We start from the raw sequence: 13073 nt of genomic DNA, 5'->3' as shown, positions 1-13073 counted from the left end.
AAGATTGCAGATATATATATATATATATATATATATATATATATATATATATATATAGATATATATATATATATTCAAAATTTAACGGTTTAAAGATCAAAACAAGTACAGAATTTGTTTTTTCAATAAACAAATATATTTATTTATTAAAGTTAAATTTAAATTTTATTGAAAAAATAATTAATAAATAAATATGTTTGTTTATAGAAAAAAAAGTCTGTACTTGTTTTGGTCTTTAAATCGTTAAATTTTGGATTTTGCATTCCATATCAACAGTGCTTTTAAACAGTAAATTTTATATATATATATATATATATATATATATATATATATATATATATATGTGTGTGTGTGTGTGTGTGTGTGTGAACATACAGACATGACAAAAAATAGACATCCATAGAAACTGTTTATTTCAACAAATATATAATTTTTGGAACGAATCAAAATTAAATGGTCACAAATCTAATAACTCATACTTGGTTGACATCCCCTTGCTTGCTTTTAATATAGAGCTTTGGCTTTGATTGCATCCCAGAACAAGGAGATAGAGAGACCATACTTCTAATATATACACAGACATGACAAGAAAGTATAGACTCCCATAGAAACAGTTTATTTCAATAAACATATAATTTATAAAACGAAATCAGAGCTAACTTTATAGCCATACTCTTCCACTGTTAGGAAATGATGCAAATCGTGACTCATCAGAGAAAATGACATTGGTCCAAAAGGTCATAGGTTTCTCCACCATCTCACAAGCCCAATCTTTTCTGTGCTTGATATTGGCGAGATGAAGAAAAGGTTTCCTTCTCACAGCTCTACCATAGTAGCCCAACTTGTGAAGATACCTGATAGCTGTTCTGCAGCTGACACCAGCTTGTGTTGCAATTTAAGAGACTTTGCACTGAGGATCCTCTTCAACATTTTTACGAGACACAACGTTCTGCCAGAGAACTCGAGCCAACTCGTCTTCTCTTGTAAATTGTACGATCACTCTATTTACAGTAGAAAGGGATATTTCCTGCTATTTTGTGTTGACTAAGACCGCCTCCATGTTGACCCACGATTCGTCCTTGCAGAAATTCTGAAAGGTCTAATGCTCCTTTGGTTCGTGACATTCTTCAATGTTATTAAATGCAATGTTAATGAGATACTCTAAATCATTTCAGCGTTATTCTTATCTGTAGATATAAATAAGCATATATTAATCTAAGGAAAAATATTTATCTTAGTGTCTATTCTTTTCTGTCATATCTGTGTATCGACGCTATTTCACACGGTTAATAGTAGCCGAATGGATGCGGCCTCCGCTAATTGAGCCAGAGATGTCTCGTGTCGCGGGGTTCGAATCGTTCGACTGGTATTAATTGTGACACCCTGCACTGAAGAATCCCGAAAGGATGAAACACTAGTGTCTGTAGGTATTTAATTATTATAGTAAAAAAATAATTATGACAGCCCCTTTAAGAAATTCGTTTCTTATCGTTGAGCACTTTCAGTTGAATTAAAAGTCGGTCAATTTAGCTCTTATGCGTAGATCATCGTATAACGATTTGATCACTGTCTGTCTGACGTAATGAACGTTTAAATTAAAATGTTTAAAATTCAACGCTATTTTACACGGTTAATAGTAGCCGAATGGATGCGGCCTCCGCTAATCGAGCCAGAGATGTCTCGTGTCGCGGGGTTCGAATCGTTCGACTGGTAGTAATTGTGACACCCTGCACTGAAGAATCCCGAAAGGATGAAACACTAGTGTCTGTAGGTATTCAATTATTATAGTAAAAAAATAATTATATATATATATATATATATATATATATATATATATATATATATATATATATATATATATATATAAAGCTTATGTTTATATGTAATTTAACTACTTGGAACAGTAATTGCATATGAAGTAATAACCTCATTTAGATTGCTCAATAGTGCAATACGAGAGGTAGAAATATTTTTCTTTCAAAATACAAAAATTAACAAAAATTAATTACTGCATTACCAGGCAAGTGTAATCAATCTAAAATGCAGACAAAAAGCCTGCTATAAACTTTATATATATTGTTGATAAAAAAAAGAAGAAAGCCGACTGTATTAACTGGAAAGGTCCTATTAGTGAGCTGAATAACTTTTTTTTTTTTTGAAATATTGTTTATTTTCTAATGCGCTGATGAATCCCAAGTTTGTGCATGTTATAATTTGATGAACAATTTTATCCTTATATGCCAACACGGAGTGTGAGGCAGGTTGATCACTTTTGGATATATTCTGAATAATATGTTTGGCAATTTGAATAAGTGAGTTCATTATAATTTATGTTGCTTTTTGTACACTTTACTTAAGAAGAGACGTTTTATACAAACTCTCACAACAAAAAGAACTTTCAAGAGAAGGAACTCTCAAATATTGGAAGTTAATTTTGATTAACAAAATAAATTTAAAAAAAGGAAGAACACCTGACTTCTGCTAAACTGACTTTCTTAAACAAGGAAAACACCTTCCAGAACAGCCGTTTTTTTTTTTCGAAATCACACAAGAAACCGACTAAGTATCTCTTTGCTGTATTTAGAATTGTATTATATATATTTGATTGTAATGCAATAATTGTCTTTGTTTGCTTTGTCACTACATTTATTAAAAAAAATAGATTAATTTTCTTAAACAAAAGTGTCTTTGCCTTTACTGTACAAGTTAGAAATAATCTTCCAAATAATTTCTAACAACATTTGTATGCAATGTCATGACCAATAAAAGAAAGACATTCCGAAAATGAATATGTGTATTTATCCCTATTAACGTGGTATCTTGGAGAATATATATATATATATATATGAACAAATGATTAATCATTTGTTCATATTATAAGCTCTATTTCCTTTTCGGTTTTATTGAACTTTTACATCTGGTTGAGATTACTTTACTTGTAAATATTAACTCTTTAATAATTATATATATATATATATATATATATATATATATATATATATATATATATATATATATATATATGTGTGTGTGTGTGTGTGTGTGTGTTTACTTGGGTAAGGTTTAGTTATATAAGAGTAAGACTCAATAAAATTTATATACATTAGACTTGAAATCAGCCATATTATAATCAGCTGAGAAGCAGCCCCATGATATCTTGTTTCACAAACGGACAGTTTTAAAATAGAAACTTTGTTCATGCCGTTTTCGCTAATTTTTGGGCACAGATAGACTGTGATGTAAATCTGTTGGTCCCTGTTGTAGTTAAACGAGTATTTGTTGCGAAAGTTTTACAGTCACCCCCCCCACACACACACACACACCGGTCGCCTGTGAAAATTTTGCAACAAATACTCGGCACAGATTGAAGTGCCTATCAGAAGAAAAAAAAAAAACGATAGAGCAGGGATAGAATCGCAACGTCTCTTCTGTGACGATGATGCGTGAAAGATGAAATAGATTCTGAAGACGGTTTTGTATTCTGTCGTTGCAGGAAAGATTCATCTTTTACCATTCTTTGCTTTTACACGTTCCTTCACACGTCAACCACAATAAATAAATAAAAAATAATTTATTTTCTTTAAATAAATTATTTGCTTTTTGTTGTTTTTTTTTGAAAACTAATTCCTTTCATTCGTTTCTGAATTTTTGAGATGATGCTTGTTTATTCGTATTATTTGGATTCTTCCGATTACTCTTCTCATCTTGAGTGTCATTTTCTCAACGTTTCGGCCGATGTAAGCTCTGACTCTCTCCAGGTGTATCTTGTCGAACTCGGGAATCTTTCTGTCAGACTTGGGAATCTGCATGGAATTTCGAATGGAACTTTTTATTTAATTCGCGGGGATACAATGCTCCATGACTTGGATAGAAGTCCGAAGTAATCCGCAATTGTTTCTTCTGTCATCCACACTCAATGTTGAACCTTCGACCTTCTTCAGGTGTATTTTTTTGAACCCAGGAATCTTTCTGTCGAACTCGAGAATCTGCATGAAATTTGGAATGTCTTCTTTATTTAATCTACAAAGGTAGCATGTTCTAGTTTTGTCAGCCATGACCGAGTAAAAGTCCTAAGTAATTAACGCTTATACTTTTGAGTGCCACCTGCACTGAGGATTGAACCTTCAACCTCCAGAAGAGTGTAACTTTTAAAAACAAATGGTCCTGGATATGACCTTAAATTATATCCAATGGTGAGGCCCAAGTTTGTGGGCTTTTGGGAATGTGGAGCCACCTCTTAATTGCCATTGCTCCCAGGTCCAATCTGACCCGGAGTGGTAATACCTATTAAGGTCCCAACTAAGGGTTGAATAGAAACGGACTTGGAAAAAAAAAAAAATATTCTATAAAAATTTTTTCTTCAAAATTACTGGATTCGGCATTAAGTAACCTAGAAAGGGTTGATATGCCGTAAAAAAAACAAACAAAAAAAAAAACAAACAAACAAACAAAAACAACTTTTAAAAACATAATTTTACTACTTTATCCACTGGCGGACATTTCTAGTGTGAATTTTAGGAACCTTAGACGTGTTTTTGTTTTCTAGTTAATTTTACTACTTATAAGCAAATATCACTATTTATGGCTACATATAATAAATACATGCATTTTTCCTTCTCCTACATTGGTGCCTCAACAAGGCATATGGACACTTTGGGTTCATGTCTACCGGGAACTATGTAAGCAGATGAGCGAGATGTTTGTTCACATTACATTTAAACTTCTGCATGTTAGTACAGTCAGTGAAGCAGGGAAGGAGTTCCAAAGGCTTTTTCGTCCACTAACTGAGAACAAAAAGTTTGAAGTGTAGCATTAGGTGTGTCAGAAATTTCATGATAAATGTTGAATAATTCCTCCCCCTGTCTTTCCAAGCTTATAACTCCTCGAAAAATGTGATTCAAACCCTATTTTTTTTTCAATTAAAGGAGCAAGGACCAAGGTTTCATTTAAAAAAAAAACAAAAAAAAAACAAACAACGTGGTTTAAAAAAAAAAAGGTTATAGACTTCGGACTTTACAGGTAAATTTCTAAAAAACACTACTTTTTTTGTTTTAAATTTGAATATATTATTTATTTATCTTTTATCTTCAATTTGTGATATATAAAACTTTGGTGAGTAAATTAATTATTTACTTTTTAATAGACATTTGAAAATGGGGGGGGGGTGAATTAACAAAAAACAACATTTGTCTAAAATATTATATTCGGTTTATTGGAAAGAGCATAAAATTTCACATTGACCCTGAAAATATCGTAAAAATAGAATCAATAGAAAAATTTTGAAAGATTTTTAAAGTTTAAAAATTGAAAAATACTGAACTCGTAAAATTCAATTAATTTCATTACTGTTTAAAAAAAAAAAAAAAATATTTCTATTACTTTTTATACAACTTTAAGAGTTTATTTTGGAAGTATAACCCATAAAGAAAATAAACAACCCACCCTTAAAAGAGAAATTACGAGTTTTTTATATTTTATTCGCAGCTTCGTGTTAGGGGTGTCAAAAATTCCTACAAAAATTCTGATACACCTAGTGTAGCATCTGAAGAACAGATACTACACTTTGAGTTATATATTTTTTATTCACTCTGAAAGTTTAAAACCAAAACAGAAAAAAACAAAAAATTAGGCACAAGGCCACTCAAAATATGGGGACTGGGTATCTATGGTCATCCTCGTACCTGTAGCTTTGCTAGTCTATGCTTGATCCTAGCTAAAGTTCTCATTCACCAAAATACCTCAAACACACCGGGGGGGGGGTCGTCCTACCTGAATCATATCGTGTGTGAACGTTTGTTTTTAATTTATTTTAATTTTATTTTTTATTTTTTTATAAGCAACAAAATAAATTTGTAAATAGAACACTTTGATACTACACTTTGATCTTGGCCCGACGGTCAAGTGTTCTAGGAGTCGGAGTTGTTTTTATAAAACTAGCTTCAGCCAAGGGTCAACACTAACTGTAAAAAATATATTTTTTTTTCTTTTGTAGTGTTATATCTTGAACTCCTTATTTACTTGCCCTCTTAAAATGTTAGGCACAAGGTCAATTTTAATGTGTGTGTATGTGGGGGGGGTGAATACAGCTCTCAGATAGGGTACTACTTTCTTGCCATCTCTTTCTTCTCTTTGCAGTCTGCCTTCCTCTCAATTTCCGTCCACCCCTTTCCACTATGAATTCCTTCGTCTTAGCATTTATTTATTCCTTCCTTCCTTCCTCGCTTCCTTCCTTTTCATCGTTTTCTCTTCCTCCTTCTTTTCTGATAATCTTCCTTTATTTCTTTCCTTCCATTTTAATTTACATTCTTATTTCTTTATTGATTGCTGCTCTTTTATTTTCTCTCCGTTCCTTCCACCATTTCCATTTCTTTCTTTTTCCAATATGTCTTCCCTCCCCCGACTCTCTCCCCACAAACAAATCAGCATCTTTCATCTAAAACGAATTGGCCCCTGCAGATTCGGAATAAAAATAACATTACACAGATTACTCAAGCAAACACAATTTCATTATACAAAATTCCAATTCTTAGGAGGTTCCAAATCGAACATTAAACGAAATAAAATCTCGACGTGAGAGTTTTCTTGGAAATTTCTTCACATTTTTTTTCCTTCCCGCGTTTTTTTTTCTTTTCATATTTGCTTTTGTATCGAATTTATATTTTTACACTCATGAAAAAAATATCAGAGTTTGAGTCATGTAAAAAAAAAAAAAAGAAATACAATGCATATAGATAGCCTTTTTCTTAGTCTGTCATTCTTAAACAGTTAAACGGCCGCAAGATACGCTTAAATATGATATTTTAATTCATGCAGATTACGCATTTATTATTATAGAGACAATTCTGTATTGATTATTATATTGCACCTAATATATAGGAGTGAGATCAAAACATGACTGAGATGTCATCAGCTAGAATCGAAACCAAAACATAAAACTCTCCACCCTTATTCCTTAGCCTCTGAGTTACGGATGGATATATATATATATATATATATATATATATATATATATATATATATATATATATATATATATATATATATATATATGCCTTGTCTCGGGTGATTTCCATTAAAAAAATGTAATTCATTTTCAAACATTTGGAAACCATGAGGATGTTTGCAATTTGTCTGGTTTTCAAAACTTATTCAACTACTTGGTGACTGTCAGAGCAAGGAACGTCTTTCATTGAAAATTTTCCTTTTTCGGAATCGAACAAACCATTTCTGACACACAGCATTATTTTCATCACAGGGCATATTTTTATGCAGATCTAGTCTGCTCTGTCCTATGGCAGTCATTACACCGACTGAGATTAGCAGTTGTACCAAAAAGTGTGGTTGGTTCTTTTTCCAAGTACTTTAACCACTGTACCACAGGTCCACAAACCTTACTGTCGCCCTTAACTAGGCTACACGACCTATGGCGTAGTGGTTGGAGTATCCAGAAAAATCAATAGTAAAAGTGATATTCTCTTGAAGGTTGAAAGTTCAATTCTCAACGTGGGCGACCGAAAAATACAATTGTGAATTACTTAGGACTTCTATCCAGTCATGGTTGACAGAATGAGAGCATGCTACCCTTGTGAAGTAAATAAAGGGTTCCATTCGAAATTCTGTCCAAATTCCCAAGTTTAATAAAAACATACCAAAGTTCGAGAAGATACATCTGAAGAAGGTCTGTGGTTATATCGACCGAAACGTTGTGAAAATAACACTCAAGATGAGAACTGCCTGTTCTACAAGTATTTTAATGGTGAATGCTCTGACGAACTGCAAGCACTTGTGCCCCCACGACGTGAACACCCTCGACACACCCGACAGGCTGCAAAATCCCACCCCCACACTGTAGAGATCACTAGATGTAAAAGATCTTTCTACTCCAGTAGTTTCTTCCCCAGAACCGCTAGACTTTGGAATTCCATTCCAGGTCCCTGCTTCCCCAACTGTACTGACGTGCAGAAGTTCAAGTGCAACGTGAACCAACATCTTGCTGTCCAAATACCTACATAGTACCCCAGTAGTTGTTGCCCCTGATAGTAGCCCCTACACCAAAGTGGCAATGTGCCTAGTTTGGGGTGAAAATGTAATAAAAAAAAAAAAAAAAAAAAGAACAGTAGTCCAAAAAATCCAAATAATATCATTTATTTTACTTATTAAAATTTTTCTATTTATAATTGAACACGGATGGAAATTTGGTTAGATATATAGAAAGAATAAAAAAAATGCATACGTGAATTCACAAAATATTTTGTATTTTTGTAATTGGAAGGTGAATATATTTAAGTCAAAATTAATGGAGTTTCCGATCTCTTATTTATTTATTTATTTAGTTTTGTTATAGAGGGGGGGGGCATTGGATAAACTTGTTTATTTACTATGATTTCTTTTTTTCTATATTTATGTAGGACTACTAAGTCAATTCCTTGTGAAGATTTTCTGTCGTAATCCTATCACAATGGGCTCCTTTTTAAATCCATTTTTCTATCTTCTTTTCCCAAAACCGATGGAAAGAAACTAAAAACAATAAGAACGGCTATTTTTGAGACATGTCAATTTGATTTGTGTATTTAGTCATGAAAAGGCTATTTCAAACTTAAGCGTGATAGACTAAAAAAAGGCTATTTCAAATTTAAGTATGACAGATAAGAAAAAAAGCTTGACAGCAATATCCAAAATTTCTGTTTCACATTTGAACGTAACAGACTGTCGAAAATGCGATTTCAAACGTAAGATTGGCAGGCCCAGGAAATGCTATTTCTAATTTTATCATGACAGACAAAGGAAAACCAAACATAAGCACGACAGACTTATCGAAATGTTTTTTAAAACTAAAATATTCATTTAACAATTAATAGAGAAATCTTTTCATAGAGAATTATCTGAAAATATTATTTAAAATTTAAGTGTGACGGATCAACGGTCGAACAGAGGCATCTTATGTTGGATTGTTGGACGCAACACACATAAGATACGTCCATTCAATTTGCAGTATGACCGACTAAAGAAACAGGTGTACTCTCTCTCTCTCTCTTTCTCTCTCTCGTATATCTATCTATCTATCTATCTATCTATCTATCTATCTATCTATCTATCTATCTTTACAAACATAGAGTGAGGGAATTGAAGAGAGAAAGAGAGAGAGAGAGAGTGATTGAGAGAATAGACGAAAAAGAGAGGGGGGTTTAGAGTGAAGGGATTGAAAGAGAGAGAGAGATAGGGAGGATTGAGAGTGAGAAAATTCAAGAGAGAGAGGATTGAGAGTAAGCAGACTGAAGAGAGAAAGAAAGGATTTGAAAGTGAGAGAATTTAGAGTAAGAGGCTAGAAAAAAGAGAGGGGGTTGAGAAGTGTGTGTGAAAAAGAGAGAGAGAGGGGATTGAGAGAGAGAGAAAGAGAGAGAGAGAGAGAGAGAGAGAGAGAGTGTAAATGCTATCAACGAATGGATAAAGCTTTCCACAGAGATGTGTGAATGCATTTCAAAATGAAATATTTTATGTAACGTACATTCTGTTGCACTTCTTTTTAAAAAAAAATAATTGAAAATTTTACATCTATATCATTAATTGCTAGATGAAAGATAATGTTTTTAAAAGTGCAACAAAATGTACATTACATAAAATAAATCCAAGGTAATTTTTTGATTCAATTTAAATGAAATTTTTATACATTATTTTGTAAAATCTATAAAAGTGCACTTTGAAGATAAATGAATTTCAAATTGAATCTTGTACCTTTATTTTTAAAGCCTATAGTAAAAAATTTTGTGTAACAATTTTCATGCCTTGGATGAAATGCTTTTCTAACTTGTATCTTATCTTTTTAAGATTATATTTTAAAACTCTCCTTCTCTCTATTTCAGTTTGTATTTCTCCTCACACCACAACTCATTTTTTTGCAACCCCCTCTTTATAATACAGATCTGAATAATGAGAAAATCTGAATGTTTTTAAACAAAAACTTTAAATAACTTTTTTAGATTAATTTTTTTAAAACTTCTTTCTGAATAGAAAATCTTTAAAATTTAATAAGGAACATATTTCATATAGGTTTCATTAACAAATATTAAGTACATAACGAGAAAAATAGAGATGAAAAGTTCAAAAGTAATGTATAACTGGTTACTGTCAATAGTAGTCCTCACCAGCGAAAGTCTTTGTTATTTTCTATTATTATTATTATTATTTAAAACATTTTGTGTCCTGCTCTTTTGCGCAAGGACTAATATATATATATATAGATAGATATATATATATATATTATGCATAGATCATCGTATAACGATTAGATCACTGTCTGACTGACTCACGTAAATGAACATTTAAAATCAAAGTGTTTAAATTCAACGTTATTTCACGCGGTTAACGGTAGCCGAATTTTTTTTTTTTTTTACACGGTGGTCACCACTTATCAAGGCCCGGAAGCCACTCAGGGATAAGGGTTGTTGCAAGTACATTACGTTAGTGTGGAGATTTGATGAAGTGCTTACTTAAGGGGGCGGTTCATTAGGAATTTGTTAACGTTGGACTTGAAGACATCCAAGTTGTAGTCAGGTGGGAAGCAGGCATATGGAACAGAGTTCCACAGGCGTGCAGTTCTAAGAAAGAAGCTTTGTTCATGGAATCCGTGTTTTGATTTAGGCACAGATAAAGTGGGGGAAATTTTTCACAGTGGATTCAGCTAGACGGGTGTTTTTCGTGAAAGATTGGCGAGGGGGGACCAGAGATTGGAGTTCAGACGAGCACCTGCCATGGAAATAATGATAAAACAAGGATAGGCTCACAACGTCTCTTCTGTGGGAGAGAGGTTGCAGGGTAGAGAAAAGGGCATCCCCCACTAAGCCACAAAGTCTATTTTGTACTCTGTCAAGGCAGGATAGGCTGTTTTTAGCAGCTCCTGCCCAGATATGGCAACAGTATTCAATCCTTGGACGTACTTGGCTTTTATATAGATAGAGAATTGCATCAGTAGTGAGATATCTTCTGGAGCGGTAGAAGGATCCGACCATCTTTCCAGCGACCTTGGCAACAGACTTGATGTACATGTTCCATTTCAGATCAGGAGTAAAGGTCAAACCCAGAAGCTTGTCAAAACATGGAGCCTCTCCCAGACGAGAGCCATCCATCCCAATTGATGCCAGATGGGGATCAGAGCGTTGATGATGTAAGGATAGGAGTTTGGTTTTAGATGCATTAAAGGTAACCAGCCACGTCTTCCCCCAGGAAAGAGAGAAGAGAGAATAAGAGAGAACTTTGTCATTTACAGCCTTTGATGTGTTGCCGTAGATGGTCGTGTCATCAGCATAGATGCCAACGAATGATTTAAGTATGTGTTTAGGGAGGTCATTGATGTAGATCAGGAAGAGAGTTGGGCCCAGGATTGACCCCTGAGGGACTCCAGCATTAATACTGCAGGCCTCTGATTTTTGTCCATCGACCACTACTCTTATGAGCCTATCGGAGAGAAATGATTTAATGATTGAGAAAACATTTCCAGATATACCGTAGCTGGAAATCTTGTGAAGTAGACCCTTATGCCATACCTTGTCGAAGGCCTTTGATATGTCAAGAGCAATTGCCCTAGAAAGGAAGCCTTTGTCAAGAGATTCACTAATCCTGTGAGATATAACCGTTAGCACATCTGTGGTAGATCTTGCAGAACGGAAACCATATTGTGTGTCACTAAAAAGGTTGTTTCTGCTGAGGTGGTTGACTATTTCTCTATTTAATATGGATTCCAGCAACTTACTCATAACACACAGGAGACTTATTGGTCTTTGAAGAGTATTCCTATGAGCAATTGTTAAAAAAGCTTCAGCCAGAACTTGCTCCCATACTTACGAAACTGTTTAAGCACTGCCTTAAGGAGAAGTGCTTTCCGACTCCCTGGAAACCTCATCAGTTTGCCCTGTATATAAGAATTCAGGTGATAAGTCATCTCCCTCTCAGTACAGACCAATAATTGGGATGCCGTCAGGGCCAGTTGCTTTACTGGAATCAAGGTTCTTGATTAGCTTGGCGACCTCATGCACGGATATTTGTATGTTACCTAGCGTGTTCTGTGTTATAGGAGGAAATATAGGGAATTGATGACCTTCATCGCATAGGGTAGAATTAGCTGCAAAGGTCTATTTGGTCTTTGGTAATCGAGCCAGAGCTGTCTCGTGTTGCAGGGTTCGAATCGTTCAACTGGTATTAATCGTGACACCCTGCACTGAAGATTCCCAAAAGGATGAAACACTAGTGTCTGTAGGTATTTAATTATTATAGTAAAAAAAAAAATAATAATTATATATATATATATATATTAAAAACAAGGAAAACAAATTTGAAGGAAGAGAGAAATGGTTACAAAAAGGAAATTATTAAAATAGGAAAAGAAAAATGAAGATGTTATGAGCATGCGTGCGTATGCGTGTGTATTGTTTTTTTTTTTTGTTTTTTGTGTGTGTGTGTAGAAGAACAGCCACGTTTCCTGTACACACAAAAAAAAAAAACAGCCCGATTTCCAATTGTGGGTGTGCCCAGTCTCTTTCTTGTTGTAGTGTTGTATAGACCCACCCACCCGAAAGAAGAAAAAAACAATTTGAATGGCACGTACAATGCTAAAAATAAAAATAAACGGATCAAAAGGAGATAGAGATTGAGTGAAACTGTTCAAAAGCTTTTGTAGAAAGTGGTCCCAACAGAGAGACAAAAAGGGACATAACTAACTCTTTCCCACCGCCAGAAGTGTGACACTAGGGTCGGAAAGTGGGATTGAGAAGTCAGTGTTCCACTTCCCCTCCCCCGAGGAGGGGTACTCTGATCTTCAAAACGATCCTAGCTAATCCGCTTAATCGTGTAGAGCCTCTACTATCTTGATAGGTTTATTTGCTAAAAGATTATTTGTATTTTTATCAATTTTATTTATTACCATTATCCAACTTCCATAAAAATCATACATATTTGAAGTTTAAACTCCCATAGACCGTTTAAGGTACTGTTAGAGGTTTTGGACAACTTCCATTGTCTTCCCTGCTAAATTAACATAAGAATACACTTTTAGATTTTATGTAGATTCTTTAAGATTTCTT

General features: G+C 33.8%; 1 protein-coding gene and 1 long non-coding RNA gene across 2 annotated transcripts in view; one reads left to right on the top strand and one right to left on the bottom strand.

Moving 5' to 3' along the window:
- The window catches only part of LOC145242651 (protocadherin gamma-A11-like), a 275878-nt gene that overhangs the window by 87324 nt on the left and 175481 nt on the right, over nucleotides 1-13073 (top strand). The window lies entirely within an intron of this gene.
- Nucleotides 1-13073, bottom strand: part of LOC145242658 (uncharacterized) — a 320876-nt gene that overhangs the window by 162931 nt on the left and 144872 nt on the right. The gene's annotated exons all lie outside the window — the stretch shown is intronic.

This window comes from Euprymna scolopes, chromosome 21 (genome assembly GCF_053919585.1).
Source record: "Euprymna scolopes isolate OS-2025 chromosome 21, ASM5391958v1, whole genome shotgun sequence".
Lineage (NCBI taxonomy): Eukaryota > Metazoa > Mollusca > Cephalopoda > Sepiida > Sepiolidae > Euprymna > Euprymna scolopes.
Note: the sequence above shows the minus strand (reverse complement) of the source record. Positions and strands in the feature narration are given on the sequence as shown.